The sequence below is a fragment of the Chrysochloris asiatica genome, unplaced genomic scaffold (genome assembly GCF_000296735.1).
Source record: "Chrysochloris asiatica unplaced genomic scaffold, ChrAsi1.0 scaffold00064, whole genome shotgun sequence".
In the NCBI taxonomy this organism is placed as follows: Eukaryota; Metazoa; Chordata; class Mammalia; order Afrosoricida; family Chrysochloridae; genus Chrysochloris; species Chrysochloris asiatica.
In genome coordinates this window covers 1,857,119-1,876,344 of record NW_006408582.1, presented here as the reverse complement: position 1 = coordinate 1,876,344, position 19,226 = coordinate 1,857,119, and positions in this window count along the sequence as shown.

Genomic DNA, 19,226 nt, shown 5'->3' with positions numbered 1-19,226 from the left:
GAATCTGTGGCCAGACGAACTGTGAGCTGACGGTTGAGAGCTACTGGAAACATTTCCTGTTGAGTGATTTTGAATAGATAACTCAAAGAGCCAGCACCTGTTTGAGTGATAACCCTGGTCCTAAGGACTGCAGCAGTGGGGTACCAGGACATCAGTGACCAACATTCAGGTGTTTCTAGAGACACTAAAGAGAAGACTCAACTCCCACCTCCTCCCACAAGCACCACTAAGCCTCACTAAGCAGAGCAGGTGTGTCCTTGTTAAAAGATGATGCTGCATACTGATTAGAGGAAAGCTTCAGAGCAGATGAGAAAGAAGAAAGAATTATGAAGTCATAGGAAGACAGCACTTAGATGAAAATCACAACACTGAGATGAAAATCAAAATTAAAGAGTCTTGATTACATCTGGGCCTGAAGTACCTCTCCAAGCACATCCCCACTGCCAATCCACAAGCTTTGACTATACCAGACACTTAGTGCTGCCCCCTTTGCCTGGAATTCTCTTCCCACTTTCTCAGCTAGGCAAGGCCGACATATTCAAATGTGCCGGACTAGTTGAAATGTTTTCTCTCCTTAACAATGCCCCAATCCATCCCTCTGTTCCCATAAACTGATGGATGGTAGCAACTGTTTGTAGATCAGCCTCCTCAACAACTGGGTTTAAGCTTTTTATCTATGTGACCTTGGACAAATAACCAAGTGTCTTCACGTTCCTCTAGGATAATAATAGTTGGGCCTCACTATATATAGTAGTCTTACTTCAAGTAGGCTAATTATACTCTTGGAGTTGCTATTTCATCATTAGTTGATAATAACATATCACAGGTTGTAAGAATTAAATGCAAAAGTCCTAATGCTTAGATGAATTGAAATTGAAGAGCACACAATATTTCCATTCTTTTAGATCCTACTTGATTCTCAGTGGGAGGAGATAGGGTATATAAGAATCACCAAAGAAGTGCTTGTTGTCTGAAAGGGCACATTTAATATTATAATATATTGGATTTATTTTTATTTGCAATATTTATTTTGAATTTCCAAAAGAGGAGAGTGAGGTTTTGTTGTATTTTCTCAAAAAAAAAAAAAAAAGGAATAAAAGTAATCAGATTGAAGATCTAGACATTTTGAATTTTTTGGCTGGATCAAGCTAATAAGCAGAGTTGTGTGTTTTGATTTCAATGCTTGAACTGTTTGTGGAATTATGTATACTGAATCAGGTTTAGGACACATTTATTGGCATGGGTACACTGTCTTTGGTTTATGCTGAAAGCTGCTGTTAGAAACAGAGGTAGGAATCTCACTATGGAATTTGTAGACTTTGCCACCATTTCATTTAAGACCTCCTTTGCAAGGAGCCACAGGAGAATTTCACTCCGACTCCAGATGGGAAATCCATGCTTCTCACTAGCAATGAATGTCTCATGGAAACTATGACTTTTCAAACTGATCATTTCTATGCTATCCTCTAGAGTCCAGAAAACTTAGAGCCAAATTTGCATCTAACTATTGGCAATTGTATAGCATCTCTTGGTCTACATTTCTCTGTATCTGCTGTACACCCAATTTTGTTTTTCTATTCTAACTTACCCTTTGGTCTGATTATTTTGCCTACTTTTCAATTGTATGTTTGTTTGCTTATGTGTGTGTTTTAAGTAGCCTCAAAACTTTTTTAAAACAGATGAATAATTGAAAATAAATATAACATTCCTGAAAGGGCCTGGTGCATTGTGGGGAGTTCTATAAAAATTAGTTCTCTTTCTGTGTACAAAAAATAGAGAAATTTCTTATTTTCTTACCCAGGGGACCAACCTATGGTAGACAGATATGGTTCTAGCGACCGTAACTTCAACTGTTTATTTGTACAGATACTTCATTTTGTATTGTTACAAAGATTATATATAATTGCTTTAAGATAAATTATTTTTCTTCCACTTCCATGGTAAAATTAGGTTCAAAAGCAAAACAATATAATTTTCTTAAAAAATATTATGCATGAGGCTAGGAGTTCTGGTGTGGTGATGTGGGATAAAGCACTGACCACATGGTAGGTTTGAACTACAAGATCAGTAGTTCAAATTCACCAGCCACTCCCTGGAAACCCTATACAGAGTTGCTACGGATCGGAATTGGCTCCACGGCACTTAACAACAATAACAAGGACCAAAAGTTACATACCTTTTCATAGTTTCATTTTGGTGGCTTCTTTAAAAAGGCTGAACATGAAAAAATTAGCATGGGAAAAGAATCATTTCTATTTTGTGGTGTCAATCTGATGGTCTCTTTGATTATCAGCACTTAGTGCAGTGGGGGAGCATTAGGTCAAGATAGGGAACTGAGCAGAGATAGTCTGGTAAAGGTTTAACAGCCAGTTTTCTGGGGGGAAATGTACACGTATATGTTAAGAGCTGCCATCTATGTGACACCAGGTGATTACTTGTGGATAGAACCATTGTGATCCACAGTGTTTTTATTGGCTGAATTTTGGAAGTAGATCACCAGGTTTTCTTTAGTTTGTCTTAGTCTAGATGCTTCTCTGAGACCTGGTCAGCAAAATAAAAGCCACCTCTGACAGAACACAACCTGGGTCTCCTTACTTAAGTACAAATCTTATTGATATAAAGGACATGTAACACATAATTTATAAATAGCAAAATACACAATATTCTTGATTATAAATTACATATAGCAAATTAATGCTGCTAGAATGCTTTCATTGACTCTTACAATCTCTTTTTTACATAGCCAATGGATTGCAATTGATGAGCAAGAGTAGTGTTGGCATGAACATTGATTGACATTTTCATTTAAGTTAAAGAGTCAGACCAAAATGAAACAACGTTGGGACTATATTCATTAGTCACTGATGTAAATGACTTCCTTGCTCTAATGGATAATAATTTTTAAATGTTAAAAAAAAAACCATCCCTCAATTCTTTTGCTATTCAAGCATAGCAACTACAGATAGGGAGAAAAGATGCATGTTTAAATTTAATTTGCATTAGTGTTTTCTTTACCACTTTCTTAAATCTAGACTATTTTAAAAAAAAAAAAAAAACAGCAAATCAAGCTGAACTTTGTAGCATTTACCTACTTCTGTGACGCAACTACTCCTACTTTGGCCAACTTCAATTTCAAGCTACCAACACAACATCATTGAAAATGGAGTTGGGAAGATATGCACAGTAGCACACCATTATACATTTTAGTATCCATGATATATTCTGTGAAATAGGGCATTTTGTGATTTGGAGGCTGTGCAAACACCGGATCACAGTGTGGTCTTGCTCTTTCTCTAGGCATCACAAACTAGCTTGTGCCTTAGCAATTATTGTCATTAGACTGAGAGGGATTCACTTCTGTTTTTGGTCCTCAATCATGAGTAATTTCTCATGATCTGGGGCCCTCTCCCAGTTCTGTTAGCCTTGCAGTTTCAGTGGAGTCAATCCTCTAACAGCTTGGAGTAGTTTGTTTGAGAACTATTGTGATTTTCAAGTATGCCATTCCTGAATCTGGAGCACTAGCATTCACTAATTTCCCACTTGAAGGTTGTTTATTACATCACTTCCAAATTTGTGCTTATCCTTTGCTTCCTGCTCCTGCTATCAGCAGCACTGGTTTTGTTGCATTTGGGAGCCATGATGCACTTGATGATGAATTTCTAAAGAAAATTAAACAGAAAGGTAATGCTATGACACTCAAAACAAATATGATATATGAGATGGATGCTACTATCAGTTGAAGCATACCTCAATTTTTTAGATATAAAATGCACGGCAGTACATACATACACCCATCAACTAGTGATTGGCACGGATTATGACCATCAAGGCCTAGGTATTATAGGTTGTATACACATATACAGTACTCTTATGCCTGGCAGTGCAATCACTTTGCATACAAGACACATGAGATACACATGTTGCATGTGGGACTCTATTGTGTTTGTTCTCTTTTTGGGATTTCTGAACTTTATTATAATCAATGGGACCTGTGAATGTATATGGAGTCAGACCTTGCTCTCATAGAAGCATGATTGTATAGTATCCCCCACCAGAGTGATGCAATCAACATAAACTCAAGAGCATAGATCACAGTAAAATCTTATAAAATAATGGGGAATTGATAACATTTGCATCTCTTATTATCTTTACTTTTAGTATAGTTTATTTTATTATTAAATTTTATATTATTTCATTTTCAATAAGGTTGTGTTTAACAACTGGCTCAAACTTCCGGGAAAATTGAGTAATTTTCTTGTGAACTGATACAAAGTGTTCTAGCACACCACTTCCTGACAGGCAGAGTATCTTTATGCTGAACCGTACATGAGGTTCTCCTCTGTTCCTGGCTTTGCTGAGCGAGGAATGGAGGATCACCTGAATCCTGGACTGACTTCTGATTAAGTCCCCAGAGGAGAAAGGCAGCTTTCCCCTGGTGCTACTGGGTCAGTGTAGGGTTCCTCTTCCTGCTCCATTCTGTATCCAAGAAATATGCTTGTTTCTATCCATGTCAATTCAAGATATGTACCTGTGATGTTTTCCAGAATTGACGAGTGCAGTGTATGAAGTAAGCAAACAGAGCACTTTGTTGACAATTGTCCAAGATCTGTTTGCATCTCCTCTTGGCAGCCAGACCCAGTTGACCCTATTGGTGTGGTGCTGGAGGTTAATGTGCTGGACTGCAAAGTCGATGTGAATTGCAAGGTTGGTGGTTCAAGCTCAACAGCTGCTCCTTGGAAACCCTATACAGGGTTGCTATTTGTCAGAACCGACTCAATGGCACTTAACAACAACAACAACAGTGGGGAAGAAAGTCTCTTTGTCTGTAATTCTGCCAAGTCCTTACATAATCAGCTGAAACTGCTTCCTGTCGTGGGTTCTCAGTGATAGGGAGCAACTCCCATCCTCCTCTCCTGAACAAATGAATCTTCTCAGGCTCCTTCCTTCTACATTCTTACCAAGACAAGTACCTTCTGAGAACTAGCTAACTAAAAGAGAAAATAACATCACAGAGAGCTGTGGCCCAGAGATGAGGGGAGAAACGTCTGATTAGTATCCCCCTGGCCTCTGTCTGAAATCTGGGCTCTAGTCTTTAGGCTCTGTCTCATTTGCTTGCACAATAGTTGTTACATCACACAAGACTCACACTCCTTTGTGAAGTAGGAATGAGCTTAAAGCCTATCCCCCTGATGCCTTCAGTGAGGGTGAAAGGTCAGACTGCAGTGGGCTCTGCTCTGCAACGTTCATTTTCAATGGCATGAAACTGGGTTCCTCTAATTGCTACTTTCACATAAAGCCACTCTCTCATAATGTGTAATTCACCCTCCTCCTGATTCCACTATTTATTTTTGTACTGTCAAAGCTGACAGAGAAAGGCTGCCAATATGTAAGAAAATTGATAGTTTTCACCTTTGGTCTTCCTTCTCTTGTTGATTGGAAAAGACATAATAAAAGAACAGAAGAAAAATAGGGCCTGTAAGAGTTCATTTTATCCATCATGCATAATGTTTACAAATATATTTTGTATTTAACATTTCTTATGAATATTAAAAAACAAAAAAGGTGACAATACACATGGACCCCACCAGATGAAATAAATGGGAATCAAATTGTCTACATCTGAGGAGAGATACAGTGGACAAACTCTGTGCAATCAGCCAAAGAAAGGTCAGGGGCAGACTGTGGAGCAGACCACCAACTGCTCATGCAAGTTCAGAATGAAACTGAAGAAAATTAAAAGGAGACCACAGATGGATCAAAGTCCACTTTGATGCATTAGACACTAGAGACCGAAGACCAGAATAGCTGTGGGATGGCATCAGGAAGATTATAAAGAATGAAAGTAAAAGGGCATTTACAAAAAACAGGAAAGAAAATTGATGTCAGAAAAGACTGAAAATTGCCCTCCAGCATAGAAAGGCTAAAATGAATGGAAGAAACTAGGAAGTCAGAGAGCTAAATAGAAAATTCCAAAGATAAACTTGAGAAGACTGTCAAGTTTCATAATGACATGTGTAAAGACCTGGAGTTGGAAGACCAAAATGGAAGAACAGGGTTTACGTTTCTCAAGCTGAAAGAACTAAAGAAAAAATTCAAGCCTCAACTGGCAATATTGAAGGATTCTATGGGCAAAATATTGAATGACGTGGTGGTGGTTATGTGCTATGGAGTTGGAACCAACTCATAGTGACCCTGTACAGGGTTTCCAAGGCTATAAATCTTTACGGGAAAAGAAAGCCTCATCTTTCTCCCTTGGAACAGCTGGTAGTTTCGAACTGCTGTTTGCAGCCCAATTAGTAATCACTATGCTACCAGAGCTCCTTATTAAATGACAAAGAAAGCATCAAAAGAAGATGGAAGGTATATGCAGAGTCACTGTGCCAAAAAGAAATGGTCAGTGTTGAATATTTTCAAGAAGTAACATATGATCAAAAACCTTAGTACTTTAGAAAGAAGTCCAAGCTGTACTGAAGGCATTGAAGAAAAACAAGGCTGCAAGAATTGATGGTATACAAATTGAAATCTTTCAACAAAGGGATGTAGCAGTGGAAGCACTCACTCATATTCACCAAGAATTTTGGAAGACAGTTATCTGACCAACCAATTGGAAGAGAACCATATTTGTGCCCATTCCAAAAAGAGGTGACCCAATGGAAATCAGAAATCATCAAACAATATCATCAATATTGCATTTTACTGAAGATAATACAAAAACAGCTGCAACAATACATTGACAGAGAACTGCCAGAAATTCGAGCCAGATTCCCAAGAGGACATGGAACTAGGGATGTCATTGTTGATGTTAGATGGATCTTGGCTGAAAGCAGAGAATATCAAAATGATGTTTTCTTGTACTTTATTGATTATGAAAAGGTTTTTAGCTTGTGGATCATGACAAACTACGGATTAAAGTAAGAAGAATGGGTATTCCATTGTGCTCGTGAGGAACCTGTACATAGACCAAGAGGCAGTTGTTTGAACAGAACAAGAGAATATCTAACGGCTTAAAATCAGGGAAGGTGTGCATCAGGGTTGTATTCTTTCACCACCATATTTATTCAATCTGTATGATGAGCAAATAATGTGAGAAGCTGCATTATATGAGGAAAAACATGGCATCAAGATTGGAGAAAGACTCATTAACAACTTGTGACTTGTAGATGATACAACCTTGCTTGTTGCAAATCAAGAGGACTTAAAATATTTACTGATGAACATCAAAGACTACAGCCTTCAATATGGATTGCTTCTCAGTATAAAGAACACAAAAAAATTCTCTCAAGTGGACCAATAAATAACATGATAAATGGAAAAAAGATTGAAGTTGTCAACAACTTCATTTGGCTTAGATCCACAATCAACACTTATGGAAGCAGCAGTTAAGAAATAAAACAACATATTGCATTAAGGAAATCTGCTGCACAAGAACCTCTGTAAACTGTTCAAATGCAAAGCTGTCAGTTTGAGGACAAAGTGCTCCTGACCCAAGCCATGGTATTTTCAATAGCCTCATATGCACATAAAAGTTGGACAATGAATAAGGAAGACCATGGAAGAATTGATGCATTTGAGTTATGGTGTTGGAGAAGAATATTAAAAGTACCATCAACTGTCAGAAGAACAAATCTGTACTGGAAGACATTCAGCCAGAATGCTCCTTAGAAGAGAGTACGGCAAGACTTCCTCTTTCATACTTTAGACGTGTTATCAGGAGGGATCAGTTTAGAGGAGGATATCATGCTTGGTAAACTAGAGAGTCAGTGAAGAAGAGAAAGACCTCCAACTGTGCCCAGATAGATTGGCACAGTGGCAGTAGCAATGGGTGCAAGCGTAACAACAATGGTGAGGATGGTGTAGGACTACGAAGTATTTCGTTCTGTTGAGTATAGGATTGCTATGAGTCAGAACCAACTTGATGGCACCTAACAACAGCAACATGAATCTTAATTGTTAAGTGAAGTCTCTAGGAAATGCAAATGGTTAAGTACTTGACGGCTCAAACCCACTCAGAGATGCCTTGGAAGACAGGCCTGATAGACCCTATGGAACAGTTCTCTTGAGTCGGCGTAAACTCCATCACTGATAACAACAAACAGTTGCATATCTTTTTTTAATTACAGGTAGCCATGGCTCTCTCAGGCCCCACTACTCCATTAGAAAAAAAGTGTTCAAAAACTGTTTTTTTTTTTTTAATGATGATTTGCTGTTTGAGGACTGAGCATAGTGACTGAGAATGGTGTCCCCACCCCCAACTCCCCAGGAGAGATTAAGCATGAAATATGAATGCTTGTAGTTTTCACCCTGCGTATAAATGAGTCGTACTAGCATGCAGTGTTTGGGGTGAGTCCAGTCTACTTCAGACTCTGTCTTAGGGATTTTATAACTAAAAAAAAAAACAAAGAGAAGCATCCCTGCAGCCGTATTCCAGGCTGGAATTTACAAATATAGTACACACACACACATACCCCTGTCACAAACAAAGTCACCCACTACAGCAAATGCTGGATTAGGCAGAAAAGCCTGGTGATCTTTCAAAAACCAGCCATTGAAACTGTATGGCTCACAACTGTTCAATCTGCAAACAATTGTGGGGATGGTGCAGGACCAGGCAACATTTTGCCCCATTATGCCTGAGTCACCATGAGTCAGGAGGCGGGCTCTACAAGAGCTAACAACAACAAATACCACTACAACAAAGCAGACAAATACGTTTTGTACTATAGAGATTCTCAAGCCTCTTTGTTGTTGTTGTTAAGTGTCGTCGAGTTGGTTCTGATTTGTATATGATTTCCATGGTGGGCTTGAGTCACTGACTCCGTGGTTCACAGTCCAGTGCTGATCCTACAGAGTACCCCCTTAATTGGGTAACACAATTCAATTCATAACATAGAGAAACAGATGAAGGGAACAGTGAACATAAAAGATTAAGGAGAGTCCCATTTTGCCTCTCTCCCTCTCAGCTGCTGGTCTGCATTCCTTTGCCTCAGTTACCACAGAAGACGCTGGATCTGAACTCCTCTGATCCTGCCTCGTCTTCTACCCCATCCTCTGTCCTGGTGTGGCACTGTAGGACAAACACTAGACTACTAACTACAAGGTTAGCAGTTCAAACCCACCAGCTACTCCTTGGAAACCCTATATAGGGTTGCTAGGAATCGGAACCTATTGGATGGCACTTAACAACAACCTCCTGCTGTGATTGGCTAAGAGCTCTGGAAGAAGGCTTTGTTCCCTACAGAAGAAATCTGAAGTCTGGGGAAAGCAGGAATCTCCCTAAAGCCTAAAAGGCTTTCATCCAAATGGAAAACTTGACCACAGCTTTAGTCCAGTTTTCCTGCATGATTAAGCTATGATAATATCTGCCTCCTCCTTCTTCAAATTTATCTCCAAATCTCCATTGCCTTACTTCAAATCCTTCTTATCCTAGACTGGAATTCATGGGTAGTCCAAACCATTAAGCACACGGCTACTAACCAAGTTGGTGCTTTGAGTCCATCGGGTAGCACCTGAGAAGAAAGGTATAGAGATCTACTTTTTAAAAATCAACCATTAAAAACCTTGTGGAACACAATTCTGCTCTGATACACAATGGGTGCTCATGAGTTAAAGTCAACTGGACAACACAACCAATGAAAATACTATCATCCAGCATTAACCTAATTTATTCATGTTTGTAGTTAGCCTGACTCCTCCCCCCAACTTCTGTGGAATTTCTATCACTTTCTGTATTGCTAAAGGACAGATAAGTTGTGTGCAGTAGTCGGAACAGTTCAGCCTGAAGGGCCAATAAAACATTGAAGATTGCTGTGCGTCACAAATGCTACTCTTATTGTTTTATCTGATTGTTACGGTTGACAATTTATATCTTGTGATTATCTTGTGACTTATGAGTAATGGAAAGCACCTGGAAAAGTACATACCTCCTCAAGAATGATCATTCCAGTGTAAAAGGCCATAGACTGTGTATTTGCAAGCAGTCACATTGCTGAGGGAATCCCCACTGGTGTCACCTTCTAATAAAATTTCTCTTTTTCTCTCTAACTTGGAATTGGTGAGTTGGGCTCCACTGCTCTAGGGCACAAATCCTGATTAGGAGTAACAACAGCAACTGATTTTTCTACCCTAGACAATTGCCACATCCTCTGAACTCATCTTTCTGCCTTTAGATCCTCCCACTCCAATCTTCCTAATATATGGCAGCAAGGTCTTTCTAAAGTTTAGGTGAGGTAGTATCCTCCAGTGTAAACTTTTCAGCTCCTCAATGCCTGAGAGCAAAGTCCAAGCTTCCTATCAAGGCCTACAGAGACAGAAAGTCTGAGTCTCCTTTTCCAGCATCTCTCCCACCATCCCTGGACCCAGCCATCATAGACTACTTCCTTACCAGCTCCATTACAACTCAACAATTTGCCCACACCCTTCTCTCTGACTAAAATGCCCCGTCTCCCCTTTGTACTTGAAGGTCCTAACATCTCAACCTCTGTGAAGCCTTTTTATAACAATTCTCTCTGCCCTGCCTTGTTGTTGTTTTGTTATTTGCCATCAAGTAGACTCTGGCACATGGCAATGTCATGTGTAAGAGAACAAAACCTCCTTCCTGATCCTGTACCTTCTTCACGATTGTTGGTATGTTTGAGTCCGCCATTGTTTCTGCTACTCTTGCCTACTTACAGAGAGCAAAAACTGGTCCCTGGTAATGATGACTCCAGAGTTGTAGTGGGGCTGGCCTGGACCACCATGAGGATGCTGAGATATAGGTGGGCACACCTGAGGGATGTGACAACCCTGGCCTTAAGTTGTCACTGCTTCTGACTGGGGCAGGTGAAGACATACCCTGATTAGAGGTGAAGATATCACTCACACAGCTGGGTGTTGAGGGTTGTAGAGGAAAAGCTAAATAAGTCAATCTTCTAGAAGTACTTTAAAGGTCCAGAAACCTCATTATACCCAGGAGACCAGCAGAGTTGAGCAGATGGCACCAGCAAGACAGGACAAAGTGAAAACTCACTGCCATAGAGTTGATTCTGACTCATAGTAACCCTACATAGTGTGTGTATTTAACTAGAAATCTTGATGAGAGCAGATAACCTCATTTTTCTCCTCCAGGGTGGCTGGTGGGTTTGAACTACCAACCTTAGGGTTAACAGCTAAATACCTAACAAAACTGAGTCAGAGTATTTTTTAAATATAAAATCTTACTTGGATTCAATTCACCTGTCACTTTTGGGGGTGTTATACTTTGCCAAATTTGCCTTGTACCCCAAACGAATATTTGTTATCATAAAAATGTTGTTGTTGTTAAGTCCCGTTGAGTCAGTTCCGACCCATAGCGACCCTATGTCTGCAGCCCTTAGGTTCAAACCAATCTTGCAGTCCAGCACATTAACCCACAGCACCACACCAGGATTCCTATTATAACAATATAGAAACATTATTATAACAAAACAAAGAAAAATACTTAAGGCTGCAATTAAATTTTCATTTTCACTTTCATTATCATTAATGAGCAGAAACATTAAAAGAATGTTAAAAGATTATGGAACATAATACTTTTGTAAATCATACAAAACAGTGACTCCAAATTAGAATTAGAGGAGAAGCGTGAACTCAGGATAGAAACGAAAGCAGGTGAGAGGGGAAAGAAACTACTGGAGGAAGTCCTCGTCTGTAGGGCAGAAACGTTCTAAAATGAGGAACTGACCTTGCAGTCATGGGTGGGTCCCTTCCTCTCAGCTTCAGATTTCCACTCTGCCAAGCAAGTGGTATGTTTGAGTAGACTATGTGTTCTCTGGATATTCCTTCCAGAACCCTTCTATAGCGGTTCTGATTGGCATATAATTCTTACTGAGTAAACATGGAATAGCAGACTTGACTTGTGTGCCTATTCTGTGCCAGGAAATAGACTAGGTCCTCTGTGCACATGAATTAATGTAATCCTCAGAACAGCCCTGTGATGGAGGAATCAGGAACCTGCCCATGGCCCCAGGGTTGGTGAAGGACAGAGCTGAGATTCTCACTCCAAAGCCAGCACTCTTAACTCTCTATCAGCTGGCCTTCCTTCACCACTTGCTGCGTGCAAAGTCCTACCCTATCCCAAGCAAGAGAAGTTCATTACTGAGGCCAAGGCTTATCACATGCTGTGAAATCTTCTGCAGCTTGAAGACATGTGAACAGCAGCCTAGTGGAAATGGAAAGCCAAGATGCTCTAAGCAGTGCTTGAAGAGGCACCATATTTGGGTGACTAGAGGCATCAGGGAGAGTCAATGACCTAGGACGCTTCTAGTCAGTTAGGAAGTTCTGACAGTTTTCCTGAAGAAATGACCTCCAGAGAATGCTTCTTTTTACCCTGCGGTCTAACCTGTTTGCCCCCTTTTAAAATGAACATCATCCTAACTAACCAGTAGCTCAGGCCTTGCCTTTGATTCCTCTATTGTTCGCCATATCTGTCATTCCTCCATCTGAGATACCTTTGTTCCCTCTGCTTCTCTGTCAGTAATCCATCATTATGTGTGATGTATGTACAGCAAGCCAGATACCTTGCTAGGCCCTGAGGAAGCCCCTATGGAGTCAGACCTACACAAATCAGACTGGATGAAGCTTTCACAGACCTTCCGCAATGTGTATTGGGGTTCCACAGAGGAGGGAGGCTTTAGTGTATCTGGAGCTCGTTGAATCCTTCAAAGAGGAGCTGAAGGAAGAGAGGGTTTTGAAGGGTTCAGGGGAAAACCTGGTTGCCTGCTGGGTGCTGTGGGAAGGAAATGCATCTGTGTGGAGAACGCAGTCCCTCCAGCTGCTCTGAATATTCATATCCTTCCAGCTGCAAGCACTGGAGCCTCAAGCTGAGGGAGGTGGTTAAGAACTCAGCCTGGGGGAAGTGAACTAGGTCTCTGAGGTTACAGCTGTGATGCACTTTGCACTGCATTTACATTATTGAGCATCTTGGAAATGATTAAGGTGCTGATCTGGGCATTAAGAAGGCCACAGTGACCTCTGAACTTTTGAAACTTGCTAAGCCTCCCTCAAGAGATGGATTGGCAAAGTGGCAACATCAGTGGACTGAAATGTGGCAACAATTGTGGGTTGGCCCAGGACTGGGCAGTATTTCATTCTGTTGTACGTAGGGTCACTATGAGTCGGTACCAACTCGATGGCACCTAACACCAACACTAACAAGCCTCCCTCAGGTTAAGCTGCAAGAACCTTTTCAGTATGTTCTCCTGGGAGCTCCTGCTGGCTCCTAGGTATAGCTGGCCTCAGAACTCTCATGGGGAAGTCAGTGCATCTTGAGCGGTTTCTAGCATCGACACACATGGTAGGGCTTCAGAAGGTTCATGGAAATACGGAATGAAAAGATAATGGAATTTTTCCATGAACTTTTTGAAGGCCTCAATACTAGTGGGAAGCCTGCCCAGGCTGTGCCTTTGCAGGGAGAGGAAATCTAACAATATCCTACTTCTAACATATTTGTGGCCCTAGACAAGTCACTTACTTCTTATTCTCTCATTCATGGGTGATTTGAATCACAAAATCAGAAGCTCAGATAGATTTAGACCCAGAAATCCCTTGCCCTGCTGACATGACCCAGTCTCTCAGCCAGGCTCGGATGCTGAGGACCTGAACTAGGCAGTCTGATAGGAACCAGGCTGTGGGCTGGAAATGATGAATGTGATCTCACTGTTCTTTTAAATCATTCAGACGTAGATTTGTGGTTGTCTGGGTCTTGGGGAGCTCTGACCTGGTCTGCCACAGCCAGACTTGCCTTCTCTTAGCTTAATCATAAGGAAAGCCACAGAGAGATCTGGGACTAGTTAGAGGAGGGAGATTAGCCACAGTCATTTGGAAGAACAAGCTGATTTTTTACAGATTTTTTTACAGATTATCTCCTTACTTGAAAACTGTAAAAGTTACATAATACAAAATAATAATAATAATAATGAAAAAAAGAAAGAAAGCCATCAATAATTCTGCTTGCCTAACAGTTTTATATTAGAGCTACTAGTTTGTGTTGTTTTGTGCTGGAATCATAAGGGCATACCCTTGGGATTCTGCTCCTACTCACCCACCCTTTCTCTTTTTCTTTCTAACATAAGCATCTTTCTTGTAGCTACATGATTGTCACAAAGAATAAACACTGGATTGCTCACCACAAAGTCAGTGGTTCAAACTCACCAGTCGCTCCTTGGAAACTATATCGGGTTACTATGACTCTTAATCGACCCAGCAACAATATTTCAATGTGTGGTGTGACACTGTAGGATAAGCACTTGGTTGCCAACCAAAAGATTGGTGGTTCAAACCCACCAATCACCCTTGGGAACCCTATATAGGGTCGCTATGAGTTGAACCTAAAAACAACAATGCTATGTAATCATTTCAGTTGGGCATTGAACTTCCTTTTCTTTTTAACCACTATGGAGGGCTATGATTTAAAACAAAATAACATGCAGTTTTCTTCTGAACTGCATTGTACAGCTGGAGCCTGCTCTTTCCCAGTACCACCAAGGAATGACAATTATATAGGAAGATGAAATGATCGTTTTGGGCTGGAGTGGGGAGGACTTTGAATTGCACTTAAGTTGTGGCAATAGTGGCCCTGAGTTTTTCAGACTCTCTCATCTAGTTCCTGACAACCATATTGGCCAGGATTACTCATGTGGTCTTTGGCCACAGAATCGACTTTCCTTTCTACAAAATGAAATGACTCTTAAGGAAACAAAACCTATGACCTTGGCCATATTTGTCCTGTAGTTTAAGTCAGAGGTTCTTAACCACAGCTCTATAATCATATGGAAATGCAGGGGTTCTGTAACAGGGCACAGAACTTGGTATGTATGTATGAAAAGGCTTCAAAATGTTCATGGGAAAATTCCATTATCTTTCTTTTTAACTTTTTGTGAATTGAATGAAGGTTTGCAGAGCAGATCATCAGTTTTAATGTCAACAAATCCTATGCTTTGTTCCATCTTAATAATTGCAATACCTTCAAGGTAATATCACTTATCCCACTTCCTCCCTGTGATTCTTGTTTCCATTCCTCCTTCTTTCCCAACCCTTCTGAACTTTGTCCTTGGGTAAATGCTGCCCTTTTGACCTTGAATGACTGACAAGTCTATGGTATGCTTACCTCACTAATGTTTGTTGTCCCACTATAGACCTATGTATTGTTTGGCTGAAAATTGAGCCATACAATGAGCTTCTGGGCCTGCAGGCTCAGGACCATAGTCTCAGGGGACGCCATGGTCAACTGGCTTAACCTGGTCCACAGAGACAATGTTCTACATCCTACTTTGGTGTGTGGTATCTGGGATCTTAAAAGCTCATGAGTGGCTATCTAAGGGGCAGCTATTGGTCTCTTCATGCACAGAAGAAAGTTGAGTGATAATATTTGAAGAGGCTTGGAATCAAATAGTCCAGAGGATTAATGGAACATGTGAACATCAGTGACCATGACCCTGAGACCAGAAGAACTAGACAGTGACCAGCTACCACTAATGACTGCTCTAAAAGGGATCACATTAATGGTCTTAGATAGCGTAGGAGAAATGATGGAATAAAACTCAAAATTATTGTTTTAAAAATACCAGATTTACTGGTTAGAAAGAGACTTGAAGAACCTGAAACTATGGCCCTCGAGCACCCTTCAGGTCTGGAAAGGCCCAGTTTTCAGCCAAGCAGTAGGTAGGTATATATGAGAGGGACAACAACAGTAGTAATATGCTTACCATGGAATGGTCAATCATTCAAAATAAAAAGGGCAACATTTTCCTAAGGATAAAGTTGAGAAGGGACGGGAAGGTAAGTGGAGTGGAAATAGGAAGCAGAGAGAGGAGGCCGGAAAACTGTTATTTCTTGGAAGGGATCGCAATCATTGAGATGAAACAAAGTGTATGATTGGTTGAATGTAAAACTGGTGATTTTTGTCTGTAAACCTTCACCCAGTTCACAATAAAAAATTAAAAATAAATTGTGCCATGGGCCTGGTCAGTGCAGTTCTAGACCTGAAGGGTGACCCAGGACCACCAGTCTCTAGCTGACCAGTAAGCCTCTTCCATGAACTTTTAAAAAACATCCTAGTATGTGCACAAATGCATTTTGTGAATGTGGCATCATAGCTGTAATTTTTACTAGACTCTACAGAGAGTACGACTCAAAGTGTTAGAAAATCCATCTAGCTCTCTCTTCCTCTGCCTTTTTTAGGAATCTGGGCTTGAAATGAAAGAATTCTGAAGCTCTATATCTACATAAAGGAGCTCTGGTAGTGTAGTGGTTACGAATTGGCCTGCGAGCCACAAGATCAGCAGTTCGAAACTACCAACGGTTCCGTGGGAGAAAGATGAAGCAGTCTGCTCCCGTAAAGTTTTATAGCTTCGGAAACCCTGTGTAGGGTCGCTATGAGTCGGAACCAACTCCACGGGGCACCTAACAACAACAACAACAATATCTACATACATGAGTGCACAGTTCAAGGTCAACAGCTGCTCTGCAGGAGAAAGTTGAGGCTTTCTGCTCTTGTGAGAATTTAAAGCCTCAGGAACACTCTATACAGGGTCACTGGGAGTCAGAACAACGTCGATAGCACTTCACAACAATAGCAATATCTACATATAGAAGTCCAGTGATGGAATGGAGAGCATATTGCATTTTAAGAATGAGGAAACTGAGCTCAAAAGTACTTGCCATTTGAACCTGTCTGTTTCACTGTAATGTCTGTGTGTCACATTGCTGTAGTTGAATCAATTCCAATTCATGTCAACCCTGAGTGCAGAGTAGAACTGCTCCAGAGGAATTTCAAGACAGTGACCTTTCAGAAGCAAATTGCCTGTCCTGTTTTCTAAGGTTCCTTCCAGGGACTTATGTCTCATCGTTAAGAGTGTTCTTCTATTTTTACTTCTTTAGCCAAAACTAATTGCTAATGTGTTTAAGAGATTTTACATTATGCTTTGTTGGCTCCAAAAATATTGGATGTTGTTATTTGTTGTTAAGTGCCATCAAATTGGTTCTGACTCATATCAACCCTGTCTATAGGGTTTCCTAGGAGTGCTGGTGAGTTTGAACCAGCCTTGTGGTTCAAACCAATCTTGTAGTCTAGTGCATATCCTACAGGACCACACCAGTACTTTAAAATACTGAATGTTGTTGTTGTTGGGTGTCGAATCAGTATCCACTCATAGAGACCCTATATACAACAGAACGAAACACTGCCCAGTCCTGAGCCAAACTCACATTATTGCTATGCTTGAGTCCATTGCTGATACCACTGTGTCAATTCATCTTGGGGTCTTCCTCTTTTTCTCTGATCCTCCACTTTACCAAGTCCTTCTCCTGTGTCCGGTCCCTCCTGATAATATGTCCAAAGTATGAGAGATGAAGTCTGGCCATTCTGGCGTCCAAGGAGCATTCAGGCTATACTTCTTCCAATACAGATGTGTTTGTCTTTTTGGCAGTCCATGGTATTTTTAATATTGTCCTGCAATATAAGTCAAATGCATCAATTCTTCTACAGTCTTCCTTATTCACTGTCCAATTTTCACATGCACATGAGGTTATTGAAAATAAATGGCTTGGGTCAGGCACACCTTAGTCTTCGAACTCACATCTTAGCTATTCAACAATTTAATAAATAATCAGAATATGGAATACCACTGACAGTTGCTATAAATGTCATATATCTTAGTTATCTCATGTTTCTTTAACAGGAATATCACAAGTGAATGACTTTAACAAACAAATTTATTTGTTAAACTGCTTTAACAAACAGTTTAGAAGGCTAGAAGTCTGAATTCAGGGGTGTAAGAGAAAGTGCTCTCTCTCTGTTAGCTCAGAAGGAAGGTCCCTTCCCTTCAATTTCTGTTTCCTGGCCCCTGTTCCATGGAGATTTCCATGTAACTTGTCATCTATCTTCACCATCACAGTTGGTTTAATCTGCTCCTTTTATATTTCCTATGTGATTAACTCGAAGGAGCTCTGGTAGCATAGTGGTTATGAAGCGGGCTGCAAACTGTAAGGTCAGCAGTTCGAAACTACCAGCTGTTCGGCGGGAGAAAGATGAGGTGTTCTGTTCCTATAAAGATTTACAGCCTCAGAAACCCTGTACAGGGTCACTATAAGTCAGAACTGACTCTATTGTGCACAGCCACCACCACCACCATGTGATTAACTCAAGACACAACCTACACTAATACTTTCTAATTAGCATAACCAAGACATCCCATTCCCAAGTGGAATTATAACAAATACAGAGACTAGGATTTACAACACATATTTTTGGGAGACTGTTCTCCTAATAAATTAAGCTGTTTACTCCTTGTGGCCCTCTGTGTTTCTTAACAAAAGGGAATGTTTGGTATTTTAAAACTGATTGGTCCCACAAGTCTTGCATTTCACAACAGGGAGTAAATTGACACAGAAACATTTGTGATTGGTTAATTGTTCTCTTCTGCTGCAAGAATTAGCCATATTTATCAGTCAGTCTGAGATAAGATTTAGGAATCTTTTGAAATTCAAGGGACTGAACACAATGGGTGGAGAACTTCAACCCATTGATTTACTGAATAGAGTAGGGTCTTTGTCTTCAAACAGATGTTTTCATTAGCAACAAGCTATTTGACAGCAGTGGTGACTTCAACTTCCTAAAAGTGTTTGATTTCCTTTCTCTTTAGTAATCCTGTCCTGAATTTCCGTAAACTCAACCATACATGTCCAAAGGTGAAGAAGATTGGGCATAAATCAGTTTCATTTATTCCTTCTTCTCTGTGAATCTCTGCTAAGTTAATACTTATTCTAATGGAAAATTGACAACAGTTAAAGACACTCTAAAATATGGGGGGGAAATCATGCAATAATACAGTACAATAAATTATATTTTCACCTTGAACATCTTAAGTATATTACAACATTAAACATTAGATTAATATGCCTTATTGCCTCCTAAGTATTGGTTAATGATTGTTGTTAGGTGCCATTGAGTCGGGACCAACTCATAGCAACTCTATAAATAACAAAACGAAACACTGTTCACTGCTGCAGCAGCCTCACAATCATTGCTACACCTGAGCCTATTGCTGCTGTCACTGTACCAATCCATCTCATGAGGGGTCTTGCTCTTTTTCACTGACCCTCTACTTTACAAAACATGATATCTTTCTCCCAGGTCTGGTACCTCCTGATAATATGTCAGAAGTATGAGAGATGAAGTCTGACCATCTTGGCTTCCAAGAAATATTCTGGTT